The sequence below is a fragment of the Hoplias malabaricus genome, chromosome 3 (assembly GCF_029633855.1).
Source record: "Hoplias malabaricus isolate fHopMal1 chromosome 3, fHopMal1.hap1, whole genome shotgun sequence".
NCBI lineage: Eukaryota > Metazoa > Chordata > Actinopteri > Characiformes > Erythrinidae > Hoplias > Hoplias malabaricus.
The window spans coordinates 31,534,333-31,552,297 of record NC_089802.1 but is presented as its reverse complement, the minus strand read 5'-3'; the positions used below and the strand labels follow the sequence as shown (position 1 = coordinate 31,552,297).

General features: G+C 37.6%; 1 long non-coding RNA gene across 1 annotated transcript; it reads left to right on the top strand.

The window, feature by feature from the left end:
• The first annotated feature begins 19 nt into the window (after positions 1 to 19).
• LOC136690769 (uncharacterized) lies at positions 20 to 8,356 on the top strand. The gene is made up of 4 exons (XR_010801780.1): positions 20 to 150; positions 7,161 to 7,335; positions 7,573 to 7,626; positions 7,804 to 8,356. It is a non-coding gene; the product is annotated as an uncharacterized lncRNA (long non-coding RNA).
• The last annotated feature ends 9,609 nt before the right edge of the window (positions 8,357 to 17,965 follow it).

Here is a 17,965-nt window from a genome sequence, read left to right as displayed (position 1 = left end):
CCACCACAAACACCTCCACACCCACCCCAACAAACAACAACATCACCACACCCACCCCAGCAACAACCACCAACCCAATACCCACACACACCACAACAATAACCATATCCACCCCAACAACCACCATCAGTGCTCCAGGAAGCCCTACTGGTAGGAATTTTTCAATATAAATTGTTAATTCAATGTATTTTTGAATTTCATCTGTATGTTTCAGCTTCACTATACAGGAATAACTGTCTGAACTGAAATCATCTGTGTAATTGCAAAAAAGTTGGGACTCTAAACAAATTGTGAATAAAAACTGAATGCAATGATGTGGAGATGACAAATGTTAATATTTTATTCGTAATAGAACATAGATGAAAGATCAAAAGTTTAATCTGAGTAAATGTAACAATATGTTGATTCAAAATTTCACTGTGTCAACAAATCCCAAAAAAGTTGGGACAAGTAGCAATAAGTGGCTGGAAAAAGGAAATTGAGCATATAATGAACAGCTGGAAGACCAATTAACACTAATTAGGTCAATTGACACCATGATTGGGTATAAAAAGAGCTTCTCAGAGTGTCAGTGTCTCTCTGAAGCCAAGATGGTAAGAGGATCTCCAATTTTACCGTTGTTGCGCAGAAAGATAGTTCAGCAATACCAGAATGGTGTTACCCAGCATAAAATAGCAAAGACTTTTAAGTTATCATCATCAACCGTGCATAACATCATGAAAAGATTCAGAGAATCTGAAACAATTGCTGTGCATAAGGGTCAAGGCCGTAAAACTCTACTGGATGCTCGTGATCTCCGGGCCCTTAAACGTCACTGCACCTCAAACAGGAATGCCACTGTCAAGGAAATAACAGAATGGGCTCAGGAATACTTCCAGAAAGCATCGTCAGCAAACACAATCCACCGTGCCATCCGCCGTTGCCAGCTGAAACTCTACAGTGCAAATAGGAAGCCATTTCTAAGCAAGCTCCACAAGCTCAGATGTTTGCACTGGAGTGTGGCAAAAAATGGAGTGTGGCAAAATGGAAGACTGTTCTGTGGTCAGATGAGTCACGATTTGAAGTTCTTTATAGAACACTGGGACGCCATGTCATCCGGACCAGAGAGGACAAGGATAATCCAAGTTGTTATCAACGCTCCATTCAGAAGCCTGCATCACTGATGATATTGGGTTGCATGAGTGCTTGTGGCATGGGCAGCTTGCATGTCTGGAAAGGCACCATTAATGCAGAGAACTATGTTCAGGTTCTAGAACAACATATGCTCCTGCATTTTTCAACAAGATAATGCCAGACCACATTCTGCAGCAATCACAACATCATGGCTACGTAGGAGAAGGATCCGGGTACTGAAATGGTCAGGCTGCAGTCCAGATGTTTTACCTATAGAGAACATTTGGCGCATCATAAAGAGGATGGTGCAACAAAGAAGGCCCAAGACGATTGAACAGTTAGAGGCCTGTATTAGACATGAATGGGAAAGCATTCCTATTTCTAAACTTGAGAAACTGGTCTCCTCTGTCCCCAGACGTCTGTTGAATGTTGTAAGAAGAAGGGGGGATGCCACATAGTGGTAAAAAATGGCCTTGTCCCAACTTTTTGGGTATTTGTTGACACCATGAAATTTTGAAACAACTTATTTTTCCCTTAAAATGATTGATGATTTGTGTTCTATTCTGAATAAAATATTAGATGTTGGCACCTCCACATCATTGCATTCAGTTTCAAAAGTGTCCCAACTTTTTTGGAATCCAGTTTGTACTTATGCACCAGCCATTTTATGTTCAGGTGTCCATTCTATAACAACAATGCTACTAGATGTTACACCACCACCACCACAACAACAAACAAAAACACCCCAACAACCACAACCACACCCACCCCAAACACCAACACCACCACACCCACCCCAACCACCAATGCCACTACACCCACCCCAACAACCACCAATACACCCACACCAACCACTGATATTTTAATACAATGCCCACCACCACTTAAAGAACTGCTTAAATCAATTAAATTATATTTCAATATTTTAATTTATTTTATTTAAATTGCTAAGAACTTGTGAATCAAGTATGCCACAAAAACTTTAGATTCAGGAGTCAGTGCTGTAACATCGAACACTGGATCAACAAATACAGCACTCAAGAATTCCAGCTTACATTTTCAGACGTTAAATTTTACTGCAATAGTTATTTTACAGGATTATATTTTTATTGACATTACTATCATTTTTTTTAAACAAATAGTTTCACTTGCTGATTCATTTTTTTTCCTATGACTGCTAATACTTGAGATTATTTATATTCAGGTGTGAGCATTATTAACGGTACTCCCATAGCTCTCCTTTCCACCACTAAAATAACAAGTGCTTCAGGTAGAAAAGAAATAATGTTGATTTTTTTATATCATCTAACCTCAGGTAAGGTCACATTCTATTATTTCATTAGACATTTTAATTAACATTTTTTTTCAATACTTTTAAAGATATTTTACACAATTGTAAGGTCAAGCACTGGTCCAACATCCGCTACTACATTAACAACTGCTGTCAGTAGTGGTAGAAGTCCAGTTTCAATGTTTTGAGGTGTAATAATACTGCAATATATATTATTTCCAGGAAAATATAAATATATTCTTTGAGATTATATATATGCTGTATATTTTGGTCATGGATCATTGTTTGATATACTGATCCACCCTTCCCTCTTCGGTTCTGATTTTAATAGCTGGGGATTTCGCCTATTGTTGTGTAATGTTAAAGTTAAACAAAAATCTGTGCATATAAATTCTTCAAGAAGTCTGTATCACCCAGATGTGTTCAGTGTAGGTTACAGGTATTGCATTACATGGACATCACATTCATATACCACATATCTCAATAACCTTCAATTTTGAAGTATAACAGGTAAAAAAAAGGTATAATAGGAAAAAAAAACAACTCCTTATATTAATAAAACATTGTGCTTTTAATATTTTGTTTTCAGGTCTCAGTGTCATACATTCAATTACTGGTCCAACAAATAAAACTCCTACCAGTACATCAAGAAGTGCTACAATTAGGATAACAATCTCAGCTTCTAAATGTTTAGTTTAATACCATATATAAGAACCAGCACACTACATACATTTTCAATAATGAAATCTTTTTTTTTTTTTTTTTTTAAATCACATTTTATGCTGAGCCAATGCGACCACCACCACCACAAGCACCACAACATTACGCCCTACTGGTAAAACAGAAACTCTCATTTAAATATTATTGCCAAGTATTGCATTGAAACTTCTATGGAACTGACAAACATTTATAGACCAAATATGGAATTAAAAATAATGTCATGTATGTATTTCATGAATTTCTTTAATTGAAATATTATAAGTAAATTCTGCACAACACTGTAATAATGTATAAACACTTAGAAAGTAACCTCACGTCACATCCAGATATACTGCCCAACACTGTATCAAGAAGTACCATGTTAGAAACTGATATTTCAGTGTTGATATTTATGGAATTACACTTTCTGAGGTACATGACAAACATGTATGCTAAGTTCAATCATTGGTTCAACGGATAAAACCCCAACCAGTACATCAATTGCTACAATCAGAATAAATAATCACATAACACATGACATCCCACATGACAACCAAATATGCTAATATTACAAAATATTGCATTATTTATTTTCAAAACTGCAATATTATTTAAATGATTTAAATTCTTACTTCAGTTCATTATAATTGCTAAAATCCTGCTACAACTCTCCAATGTTCACTTATGCACCTACTTTTTTATGTTCAGGTGTGACCTCAAAAATGACAGCTACTACTCCTAGAAGTACAAACCGGACTCCAAAAAAGTTGGGACACTAAACAAATTGTGAATAAAAACTGAATGCAATGATGTGGAGATGACAAATGTTAATATTTTATTCGTAATAGAACATAGATGACAGATCAAAAGTTTAATCTTAGTAAATGTAACATTTTAAAGGAAAAATATGTTGATTCAAAATTTCACAGTGCCAACAAATCCCAAAAAAGTTGGGACAAGTAGCAATAAGTGGCTGGAAAAAGGAAATTGAGCATATAACGAACAGCTGGAAAACCAATTTAACATTAGGTCAATTGACAACATGATTGGGTATAAAAAGAGCTTTTCAGAGTGTCAGTGTCTCTCTGAAGCCAAGATGGTAAGAGGATCACCAATTCCATTATTGTTGCGCAGAAAGATAGTGCAGCAATACCAGAATGGTGTTACCCAGCGTAAAATAGCAAAGACTTTTAAGTTATCATCATCAACCGTGCATAACATCATCAAAAGATTTAGAGAATCTGAAACAATCATAAGGGTCAAGGCCGTAAAACTCTACTGGATGCTCGTGATCTCCGGGCCCTTAAACGTCACTGCACCTCAAACAGGAATGCCACTGTCAAGGAAATAACAGAATGGGCTCCCAGAAAGCATTGTCAGTGAACACAATCCACCGCGCCATTCGCTGTTGCCAGCTGAAGCTCTACAGTGCAAAGACGAAGTCATTTCTAAGCAAGCTCCACAAGCTCAGATGTTTGCACTGGACCAGGGGTCTTTAAAAATGGAGTGTGGCAAAATGGAAGACTGTCCTGTGGTCAGATGAGTCACGATTTGAAGTTCTTTATGGAACACTGGGACGCCATGTCATCCAGACCAGAGAGGACAAGGATAACCCAAGTTCAGAAGCCTGCATCACTGATGGTATGGGGTTGCATGAGTGCTTGTGGCATGGGCAGCTTGCATGTCTGGAAAGGCACCATTAATGCAGAGAACTATGTTCAGGTTCTAGAACAACATATGCTCCCATCTAGACATCATCTCTTGCAGGGAAGACCCTGCATTTTTCAACAAGATAATGCCAGACCACATTCTGCAGCAAACACAACATCATGGCTACGTAGGAGAAGGATCGGGGTACTGAAATGGCCAGGCTGCAGTCCAGATCTTTCACCTATAGAGAACATTTGGCACATCATAAAGAGGAAAGTGTGACAAAGAAGGCCCAAGACGGTTGAACAGTAAGAGGCCTGTATTAGACATGAATGGGAGAGCATTCCTATTTCTAAACTTGAGAAACTGGTCTCCTCTGTCCCCAGACGTCTGTTGTAAGAAGAAAAGGGGATGCCACACAGTGGTAAAAAATGGCCTTGTCCCAACTTTTTTGGGGTTTGTTGATGCCATGAAATTTTGAAACAACTTATTTTTCCCTTAAACTGATACATTCTCTCAGTTTAAACTTTTGATCTGTGATTTGTGTTCTATTCTGAATAACATAAAATGTTGGCACCTCCACATCATTGCATTCAGTTTTTATTCACAATTTGTTTAGTGTCCCAACTTTTTTGGAATCCGGTTTGTACCACCACGACCACCACAAGCACCACAACACGACACCCTAGTGGTAAAACAGAAACTCTGATTTAAACATTGCCAAGTATTGCATTAAAAGATCTATGGAACTGACAGACATTCTTAGACCAAACATGGAGATCATTTAACCATGATTGGATATATCAGAGGAGTTTTAATATACTCTATTACACCACTTACAGTTTAAATTTGTCACAGTTGAAGGAGGATGAGGAGGTGGACGTACACGCAAGGAAGAGTTATTTAAACAAAACAAAGGCAAACACAACAAACTGAAATCTAACAGGAGCAGGGAGGCAAGAAAACAAACTAGAACTCAGAGGAACAAAACTAGGACAGGAACATAACTGTGAACTGGCAGTAATGTGAAAGAAAACAGTCAAAGAAACACATCTACACACACAAGAACCGACTAGGGAACACTGAAACAAAGGGACTATATATACACAGAGCACTGACAAGGAACACCTGGGGACAATAACGAGAGGGCAGGACTACAAAGGAGACTCTGACGAGAGGGCGGAGCTAAGGTGGGACTAGGGCGGAGACAGGAAGAATAAACAGAGCCATGTGCTAAATGAGCACATGGCTAGGAAAACAAACACAGCAGGACGTGACAGATGGCCCCTCCAAAATGCGCAACTCCCGGGGCGCGTAAACCTAGAACCCCCGGGAGCTGGCGCAGGAGAGTAGCAAGGAAAACAAGACAAGAAACCAATTGGAGACAGGACTTAGGACAAGACAGGAACAGACACAGGAAATGGAGCTGGGGACTAGACAGGACCGCAAACAGGAGACTGGACCAGAGACTGACAACACCACAGTCACGGGTGCAGAAGCGGCCGGGGCCACAGTCACATGTGCAGAAGCGGCCCGGGCCACAGTCATGTGCAGAAGCGGCCGGGGCCACAGTCACGGGTGTAGAAGCGGCCGGGGCCACAGTCACAGGTGCAGAAGCGGCCGAGGCCACAGTCACGGGTGCAGAAGCGGCCGGGGGAGCCGCCATCACAGGCGGCGGTGTTTGCCGCCAACACGGGGACAGAAGCGTCCGTGGAAGCCACCAACACGGGAACCAGAGCGGCCGTGGAAGCCGGCTTCTCAGGGACAGGAGCGGCTGGGTTCGCCGCCTTCTCAGGGACAGGAGCGGCTGGGTTCGCCACCTTCACAGGGACAGGAGCGGCTGGGTTCGCCGCCTTCACAGGGACAGGAGCGGCTGGGTTTGCCGCCTTCACAGGGACAGGAGGGGCTGGGTTCGCCGCCTTCACAGGGACAGGAGCGATTGGAGGTGCTGCGCACACTGGAGCAGCAGCAGTAAGCCGTCCTGCAATGGCGTCCTCAAGAACATGGGATCCTGCAGAGACGTCCTCGGAAGCAGGGGGACCTGCGATGACGTCCATGGAGGCAGGAGCTTGTGCTGCTCGCAGGGCACATGCTGGAGCTGTAGAGGGTTTAGGGGGTCTGATGGGCACTCATGAGGGATTTCTCCAACCATGGATCCCCCAGAGGTGCGCCCCTGTTAGCCTCATCTCCGTTATCCTGAGGTTGGAGGCTAACTGCAAATTCCACATAAATCTGTAATAATGTATAAACACTTAGAAAGTATATTTTTGTATGTGATGGCATTCAGTGATAAATAACACGTAGTGTACATTTTTAGAATTTGTAAACATTAAGGGATTTGATATTATGTCAGTCATCTGCTACCACAATCCAGTGTTCATTCATGTACCTACTACTTTATGTTCAGGTGTGACCTCAAAAACCACGACTACCACTCCTAGAAGTACCACCACCACAAGCACCACAACACAATGCTCTACTGGTAAAACAGAAACTCTGATTAGATATTGTTGCCATGTATTGCATTGAAAGATCTATGGAATTGAAAAACATTTATAGACCAACATGGAGAACAAAATAATGTATGTATTTCATGATTTATTCACATAGTTTTCCACTGTTATTCATAATTCACTTTCAGGTCTCAACATCCTAAGCACAAATACAGTATCAGACAAGTGTTAATATATTACATCACTTTAAATTCTAGGAAAAATATCCAACTCATCCCATCCCATTTTCATTTTACCCCCAACTGATGTTTAACCCAGAATTAAAACTGATGACCATAACTTAAGAATCTAATACTGTATTTTCAGTTGGAAGCACAACTACTACTACATCAAGCAGAGCCCCATCTACCACAGGAAAAAGTAAGAAATATATATCCCAGGAGCCTTCTCTGTGTTGCAACTCATTAAATGTTGATTTCTGGCAAATAATTGAACAATAACTCATTGCTCATTTGTAAAGATGTTTAAGTACACCATGTTTTAAAGCTTCATACATTTCTGTCATGGTCACTTGTGATTCTCATTATTCATTTTCAGGTTTCAGTCCCTTATCTTCAACTACTACTTCCACTACTACTATACACCATACATCTTAATCCAGAAGAACTACTGGTAGAACTGGTAGATCTTTCTTTACTATATAGCAATATTACAATAAAGTTCATATTTTTTCGTTGTTATAGTCTTTGTGATATATTAGTTTTGCAGTGTGTGTATATTTATAAATATATTTTTTTCAGTAGTTCCTTGTTCCATGGGGACACCCACTCTAGAAGAAATGATTCAACAGAATAAAAGTGAACAATCAAAATATATTTGTCTTGGTTTTATCCTGACAATAATTTTAAAGGGGGCAGACACTAATCAGGGCAACAATAGTTCCCCAATGAATGGTGGCACCTTGGAATCCTGTCATCGTATAAGTTAAGCATTTGGACATGCCAAGTTTTGGAGTTGGTGAAGAAGGACATCTCTGAGATCAGTGTCTATCATTTCTCTCAAATGTGCATACTACAAAAATCCTCTGTCTGTAGTTGAAGTTGAAATTATCTTGGTGATGCGCTCCGATTACATACTTCACTGATATTTTCACTCTGTATTTGCCTATGTATTAAACTAATAAACATCCATCATGCTCACTGATTGCTGGACATTCTAGTCAAAAGCACACAATGTTCACTGATATCTTGTAACCTTATATTTAAATGCAGATGTCATTTTAGTCACCGTTTCTACTGAAATTCTGACCAGTTCATCAGTCTTGCAAACTAACATCCTGCTATCCATGCTCAAGTGATGTCATGTTAAATCTTGCTCTCTTGATCTATCCATCCATTATCTGTAACCGCTTATCCAATTTAGGGTCGCGGGGGGTCCAGAGCCTAACTGGAATCATCAGGCGCAAGGCGGGAATACACCCTGGAGGGGACGCCAGTCCTTCACAGGGCAACACAGACACACACACATTCACTCACACACACCTACCTACGGACACTTTCGAGTCGCCAATCCACCTGCAACGTGTGTTTTTGGACTGTGGGAGGAAACCGGAGCACCCCACGCGGAGGAAACCCACGCGGACACGGGGAGAACACACCAACTCCTCACAGACAGTCACCCGGAGTGGGAAACGAACCCACAACCTCCAGGCCCCTGGAGCTGTGTGACTGCGACACTACCTGCTGCGCCACCGTGCCGCCCTCTCTTGATCTAGAGATGTTTAAGTTGACCTGCTCAGCATTTTACATACATATTTATAAGTATTTTAATGTTATATGCTTTATGAAGTACAACATTTTGGAAGACTCTTCACTTATGTTTCACTTGACATTGCAAAACTGTCTTGTTTATGTTGTTACTCATCTGTAGGTTTAGGACCTTTGCTGCCCTTTTTGTTGTAAATTAGGGCAGCACACAAATTGGACAGTTTCACCAAGATATATAGGTTACGCCTACACTTGGACAAGGATCAAGGATCAGCAAAAGCGCCACTAGATATTTTTGTAGTGTAGTGTTAGCTTTGGCAAAAATGAATTATACTAAGGATTTCCTTAATTAATATTGAGGATAAATTTCACTTATTTTGTCATATCTTACAAACAAGCATGGACAATGAAAACAAAGAATGAGAAAACAACCAAAGGGTGGTACACTCTTAGCTTGAAGCAACAAGATGTTCATATTTCAGTTTCACATTTCTGCAGAATGAAAAGAGCTATAATACATAGGCTCGCCAGCATTCAACAGTTGATTTCCTTTTAATGTAATTGAATGGCCATCAATTCACAATGTATGAATTGGAGCAATGATTTTTATTTTACTATACATTTGTCTTAACATTTATAAAATAGACTGTTGCCCTGGACTTCAAACATAATGTAGCCTGTACCTGAGCTACTCATTCATAACAGAAAAAAGAAAAGAAAACCGGTTCTTCGTAGCTGTCCTCTATCTATTTGTACTTGCATAAATGCTGAGGGGCTGGTGAGGGAATATGATAATAACTTGAAGTGCTTCTAGCAGCGCTCTCTGAGTTTTCTATAGAGAACAGGTAAGGACACTTTAAGTTGTTTAACATACTCAGTTTTGATTTATGCATTGATCACAGTGCATGTATACTGTGCCCAAAGAACCATTTTGACATATTTGTGCTTGTGTTTGTAAAATATTGGGGCCTTCTTAAAGTCATAGGCATACAAATGTTGAAGCATACAAAACACAAGTCACATACAACAGGGAAATTTATTGGGAACTGTTTAATCTCTTAGTCAAGGCCTGGATTTAGTGCCTTAAAATCTTATTGCTTTGAGTCTGATTTCTTCCATTGCATCTGATGTTCTCAGATGAATTCGATCTTCTCATCTTCAGGTTTCTTACACATACTTGTGAAGTTGATGCAGCTCACAATATCAAATATTTGATGTTCAGAAATTCATGTTAACATTTTTGTTTCTAAACATGCAAATAAAATTTGCTCTAAGAATTTGTGCAACTTTTTAAAGAATACAGGAGTGAATGTAAGGCTCACTGAGATTATTGCTGCACATGGCTCAGACTCCAACTCCCAGAATGCTAATGTGATTCACGTGTCCTTGATGTTTTGTTCTACTGCCAATCAGGAAAAACAATGTTGCTTCTGGAAACTTGAGTTTTAATATATTGCACCTGTGTTTCAGAATTTCCAAATATGTTTTTTTGTACATTATATGTACATTTTTTATTTGATGCCAGCAACACATCCCAAAAACATTTAGAGGAACAAAAGACTTAATGCTATAAAAAAGTTAATTGGCAATAAGTCAGTGATATTATTGGATTTAAAATGAGCATCTCAGAGAGGCAGATCATAGCAAGGACTCAGAAACACTTTTAAATAACAATTATATTTCTCAATTTCAACATGTACTATTTTAAATTAAATAGGGTTTAAAAGATTTGCACATCATTGCATTTTGTATTTATTTATATTTTGCACAAAGTCTCAACTTTTGGAAATTGAATTGTATATAAACAGCGCGTTGGCACTACTACTTCACAAAGTATTGTCACTGAATTTCTGAAGCATACGAAGCATTCTTTGTTTGTTGTGTCTTTTTATCTCAAACTGTTTAATGTTCTTTGACCTCGATTTTGAATTAACTCATTGAGTACTGTGTTTTGATGTGTTTGGCCTTTGACCTGGAGTTTTATTTGGTTTTCATCTTCTGGATTGTCCTGTATACAATAAGCATTTTTGTTGTTGTTTTTTTTTTAATCCTACTCTGCAATGTCCGTTCTCCAACCTTCTGTAGAAGAAGTAAGCAGTTTTACTAATGGTCTCACACTTTTGAGCCCCAGTAAAACGGTTTCCTGCAATGGGTTTTCAGATCCTGCTGCATATTCTGCTGATATATGGGAAGTCTTTCTGCATTTGTCTGTCCACACATTTCTTCACTACACGGAGAGCTGCATCATCTCAAACATTGGTCTGAAAATGGAAAATTGTACTGCGTAGTATTTGCTAAAATTTCTTACTCAGTACTGAAATGTAACCCAATACAATAAGTGTAGTGTAGTGTAAATTAAAATAATTAATTGAAGACTAGCTCTGATTCCTTTAAAATGGTGGTGATAGTAACCAGATAGTAACCATAATACAAAATGCAAATAAAGACAGTGTATTTACTATCTAAAAAATCTAATGTACAAGTATATCAAAATCTTCCATTAAAAATGCTCCTCATATTTTATTTCCAGGTGTCAACACCATAAAGGCAGCTATTATTCCTTCAAATGTACCATCCAACATTACAACAATAACAATAATAACATGATTGGTAGGGAACTTCAGATTTGAAATATTACCTTAAACTTAACACTTAACCTTAAATACATATGCTTTGGGGTTAATGGAGAAATTTACCAAAATCATAGAAATGTTTTTCAGTATATATTTGATAGGTAATGGCAACAACATTACGACACCTACTCTTCTTTCAAGAATGACCTCCACCACTACTGTAGGAAGCCCTTCTGGTAGGAAAACAATTCTACCTTTCCTTTAAATTGATGACATTTTAAAAGTAAGTGACTGTGTAAGTATCTATGTGAGTGTTGGAGTGTGTCAAGTACAAGCCAGTTCTGTGAGGTTCTTCATTGTTGTGGAATAAGCTTGAGGATGAATGATACCATATATCTCATTCAGAGTTCCTTTTACATGCATATTTTAATTAACGTTTTCACAATACTGTTATGGAAATGGCAGGAGCAGACTTAAGCTAATTAAAATAAATGAAGCTTCCATTATTTCTTACTATCACGTATTAGCTGCAAATTATCAACTTCTGCTCCTACAACTCCAGCTTCCAGCACTTCAGCAAGAAGTGCTGTAGGTAGAAAAAAGAACAAAAAAAGAAGAATTTTTGTACTTGAACTTTCAGTAACTTATGGCTTATTCCACTAGGTGGTCCACCACTTTATCAAGAAGTACTTCATTAAACTACAGTAAGTATGTATGTTTCAGCATCGATACAAATACTGAAATTATGGATTGTATATCCTAACTTCCAGTAAAGTTCCAGTAAAGGCATGTTCTTTATAGGTGATGACATTTAATACTCTCTAACATGTATTAAGTTAAATTGAGCTTAAATGTACAACCATAACTGTTGCAATTATGTACAACAATCTAGTGTTCAGATATTCTCTTTCTATTTTATTTTCAGGTGTCAACTCATTCAAAACAACTACCACTCCTATAGGTTACATCACCACAACCACTACTCCAGGAAGCACCACTCATAAGAATACAACATAACAGTCCTTTATGTCTGTACAACATAACCTTGAATCAACATTTACAGACACTTAGAACAAAGACATAAGATCAGTTAAGTTTGACTAGATAATTGTGGTAATTAGACCCACCACTGCTTCTCCAGGAAGGAAGGCCACCACTGTATCAAGAAGCAGAAATCATAAACTGTAATAGGAAGGGATATGTCAGTATTAAAACTGTAGATCTTTTTCACATTCTGAGTACATTTTAATAATGTATGCCTCTAATACATTATTTTCAGATGTCAGCTCCTTAACATCCACCACTGTTAACGTTAGCACCACCCCCTCTATTACAACAAGAAGTGCTACAGGTATCAGACATGACATTTTACTTCAGTGTTTATCATTTCACTAAAAGATTTTTGTCACTAATGTAATTTAAAAATAATATAGTAATATATATAAAGTAATATACTTAGTTGGTGTGATTTGAATGGCTAAACATCAAAAGTTTAAACCTCGTGATCCATCACTAACATCTTTTCTATAATTCCTAATTATAATAATGCATTTTCAGGTTTCAACACCTCAAACACTGCTCCTACAGCTTCAGTTTTAAGTATTATTCAGATCATTAACAGTAGTATATTTCAGATTCAATGTTCAGTTTTTACTACCTACATTCAATAAACAATCCAGTGATCCCGTAAAACTTTCAATCAAGTATGCCTCCAATTTTTTGTTTTCAGGTGTCAGCACCGTAACATCAACCACTGTTCACACAAGTACCTCCCACAGCACGACTACAAAAGGTGCTTGAATTTGATATAAAATACTGCTGCAATATTAATCATTACCATATAAATAATAATATATATTATGTATATATTATATATTTAAAAGTTTTCATTTAAATATTGTGATAGTCTAAACTTGGTGAATCATCATGGACATTTCCCATGATTCCTTCTGCTTGTAATAATGTATTTTCAGGTTTTAACATCACAGGCACTGCTCCTACAACTCCAGCTTCCACAACTACAACAAGTGTTGCAGGTAAGAGAGAAACACGTTTATGAGTGAATACAGTTTATGAATTGTTTAAGCTAACTTGCATTAAAGGCATGTTCTTGCAGGTTTTATTTATTATTTATATTTAGTGATCTTTAATATTTTTCATTTTTTGTAAACTTTAAGATTTTCTGTAGTCGATTGGTATAAAAATTCAAGTAAATAGACAGTATCTACCTGAAATAAATGCAACAATCCACTCGTGTTCACTTATTCCGGTTTATGTTCAGGTGTCCACTCTGTAACAACAACTACCACTCCTACACATTCCACCACCACTACCACTACTTCAGGAAGCTCCACTCGTAAGACTTTTCAAACTATGCATTTCTACTGGAATGGATATTTTAAATTTATAATGTGATAGAATACAACATAAGAGTCCTTTATGCCAATACAACATCACATTGAATTAACATTTACAAACACATAAAACAAGATATAAGATTAGTTCAGTTTGAACAGAGCAGTTTAGTAGTACTGCTGTATCCTGAAGCACTACTTTTAACACTCCAAAATAATAATAATTTTTGCAAGTAGCTGATAATTGAGTTTATTTTCAGGTGTCAGCTCCATAACATCAACCACTGTTCCCACTAGTACCACCCACACCACAACAACAAAAAGTGCTGTAGGTGAGAAAACAACACCAGTTTAAAACTTTAGGCATGAAATGTTACTGCAGTGACATGTTACTGCAATAATTAGTGCTGCAGGTAGAAGATAAATACTGAAACTATGAATTGTAAATCCTAACTTCCAGTGCAAGAATGCAATGTTCCCTTTTTTCCCATTTATATTCAGTTGTGAACTTGGTAACAACCACCAAGACTCCTTCAGGGTCCATTACCATCACCACCACCATGACTCCAGGAAACTCCACTAGTAAGAATACTATTGGAATAGATATTAAATTTCATAATGTGATGGTATACAACATAACAGTCCTTTACATAACTACAACCTAACATTTTATTAACATTTACAAACACTTAGAACAAAGACATAAGGTTAGTTTAATAGATCAGAATATTAGTAGTTAGACCAACACCTGCTCCACCAAATAGGCCCTCTCCCTCTGTATCTAGGATAATTACTGAAACACCAGTAGAAAAAATGAAATGTCAGTTGTACATAACAAACTTGCATGACAAATAACATAAACCTGTATAAAAATGTTGCTTTTAATTTCAGATGTCAGCTACGTAACACCTACCACTGCTCCAAAAATACCACCCCCTCCACAATAACAAAAAGTACTGCAGGTCGGTAAAGAACTCCAGCATCAAGATTCAGACATGAAATATTACTGCAGTGTTGAATATTTCCAGTAAAGGCTTTAATTCGTTTTAATATTTTAAAGACTTAATAGTGTTTTCTGTAATTCTAAGTTGGGTTAATTCCAGTTGCTATTCTCATAGAACCCAATCTTGATTGGCTGATCCATTTGGAACATTAAGTATCCTGTCCATGATTCTTCTATGTTTGATAATGTATTTTCAGGTGTAACCACCATAAGTATTGCTCCTACTCCAAATACCAACACTATAACTCTAAGTACTGCAGGTAGGAAAGAATTTAATGTTTTCCTTTAAGTTGCTGAAACAAACTAACATTATATATTTAATAGGTTTAAACGCCAATGGCACAACTATTGGTTCCACCACTATAACTAGTATTAACTCTAACATGGTTTGAAAAAAAAAATTAAGTTTATAAGTAGTAAGTTTTACTTCCGGTAAGATCATATCCTTGTAGGTGATAACATAATGATTTTTTTTAAATTCAATTAATCATTGGATTCATTTTTAGTAGAAATCACAGCATGAGCTCAAACTCTATGTCTGTAAACAGTTGTATTCACAAATACAAGTTAAAAATCACAAATGCAAAGAAGAAACTATATATAAACATGATCTGGAAACACAGCTGTCTCCTCTGGTTCATTGTGTTCTTGGACTGGAGTGGAAAAGTGTCCTTTGATCAAACAAATGAAACTTTGAAATTCTTATTGGAGGAGAAGGAACATCTGGCTTGCAATAAGTGCACAGTTCAAAAGCCAGTATCCATGATGCTAAGGGGGCATTATTGCACATGGCACAAGTGACTTTCACATCTGTTCAGGCACCGTTAATGCTCAATGATAAAAACAGGTCTTTTTCTGAGAAAGACAAGGCCTATTCACATTCTGCAAGGATTAAAACAGAATGGATCCTTAGCAGAGTTGAATGTTCCTTTGTACATTCACTGCATTTTGTACCTCACTTTTCCTGAATACAATACAATACAGAATTTGAACATAAAAAACATAAAAGAGACAGACAATACCATTATAAGTACAACGCAAGTCACAATTTTTGCTGATAACAGGGAATTTGTTATCAGCATTAAGAAAATTCCAGATATAATCATTCATTTTGATACTTAGCAGGAAATAACTAACCATGGTTGGAGTTATTGTATGAGTATTAATACACTCTATCATATTATTTGCTGATGATTAAGTTTAGAATTCGGCAGCACGGTGGTGCAGCAGGTAGTGTCGCAGTCACACAGCTCCTGGATCCTGAGGTTGTGGGCTCCAATCCCAGGGGACTGTCTTTGAGGAGTTTGGTGTGTTCTCCCTGTGTCCACATGGGTTTCCTCTGGGTGCTCTGGTTTCTCCCAAGGTCCAAAAACACACATTGCTAGGTGGATTGGAAACTCAAAAGTGTCCATAGGTGAGAGTGTGTGAGTGTGTATTGCCCTGTGAAGGACTAGTGCCTCTTCCAGTGTGTGTTCCCACTTTGCGCCCAGTGATTCTGGGTAGGCACCGGACCCACTGCGACTCTGAACTAGATAAGCACATACATGCAATGAATGAATAAATGAAAAGTTTAGAATTCCAATGATCTGATCCATCTTTTCACATTGCCCAACGACCTTTCAACCAATGCTTTACAATTTAGTGTCATAATGTAAGCTCCTAATGCTGTATTTTCAGTTGGCAGCACGACTACTAGCAAGGCTACTACTACTACTCCTACTATTACAACAAGCAGAGTCTCAAATACTACAACAAAGTAATAGTGGTAAGAAACAGCACACATTTATTAACATTATTATAAATTCATATGTGTATCCATGTATTTTTTGTGTACATCATATTAAATTAGGTTTTCTTATCACAATTTATTGCTGTCAGGTCCAAACATCCAGATTTTTTTAAATCATTGTTTGTTTATTGTTTTTTTTTAAATCCTGTTATAAAATGCCTATTATACTGACACCTATCTGCCTGGATGTGTCAGATTAATAGAGCATAATCTGGTTCACATAAAATAATAATAATAATAATAATAATGCATAATAACATTACTCCTTTGGAAAGATTATCTTGTATTATGTGTTTTAACCTATTGATCTATGTGCAATAAAATACGTCTGGTAATGTTTGCCTTCTAATATTTTATTTTCAGGTTTCAGCACCTTCCAGCAAGGTCAACTTCTGTTACTACTGCTACTAATACTAATCCTCACTATGTCTTAATCCAGAAGAACTACTAGTTGAAGAACATTCCCTATTAAATAGAAATACTGCATAAAATTGGTGTATTTCATTTTTTTTCTGATTTTTTATTTATTTTTTTTTGGGATGTATTGCATGTATACAATATATTAACAAGACCACCACTACAGAGGTACAGAGCTATACAAGACTTGAGCTGCTCAACATTCCGTGGTCATCATTGTCTGATTCTCCTCTTCATGATGCACTATACATTTTCAATAAGACAGGCCACTCAAGCACACACAGTCTAAGTTCACAAAGCCACGCTGTTGAACTTGTGCACAATGCATTCTGACATTGTCCTGCTGAAACAAACAGGAGTTACTGGGAAAAGACATCTCCTTGATGGCAGCATATGTCTCTCCAAAATACAGATATAAACCTCTGCATCAAAGGTACCTTCACATATCTGCAGATCACCAATGCTGTGGGCAATGCTGCATCCCCATGCCATTATAGATGCAGTTTTTTGGGTTTTTTGTTTTTTTTTTGCATTGGTAACAGCCTTAACGGTCTTTTTTGTTTTGGACATTTAGACGTCTCAATGTCATTTTTTCTCCAAAACAAGCAGAAACTTGGACTCATCTGACTTCTGAGCACAAAACACATTTCCACTGTCTTTCAGTCCATCTCAGATGACTATGGCTCCTGAATTCTCCAACATTTCTGTGCAAATGTAATATATCTGCACAGTCTTCTCTCTTGCTCTCGTGGGAGGCGGTCGCATTTTCTCCCTCTCCGCTCCTTATCTCTCCTGCTCGCTTCTCTGGTCTTGTCTTATCTACCCAGGGTCTCTCTAACGCCGCTCTTCGAATTACA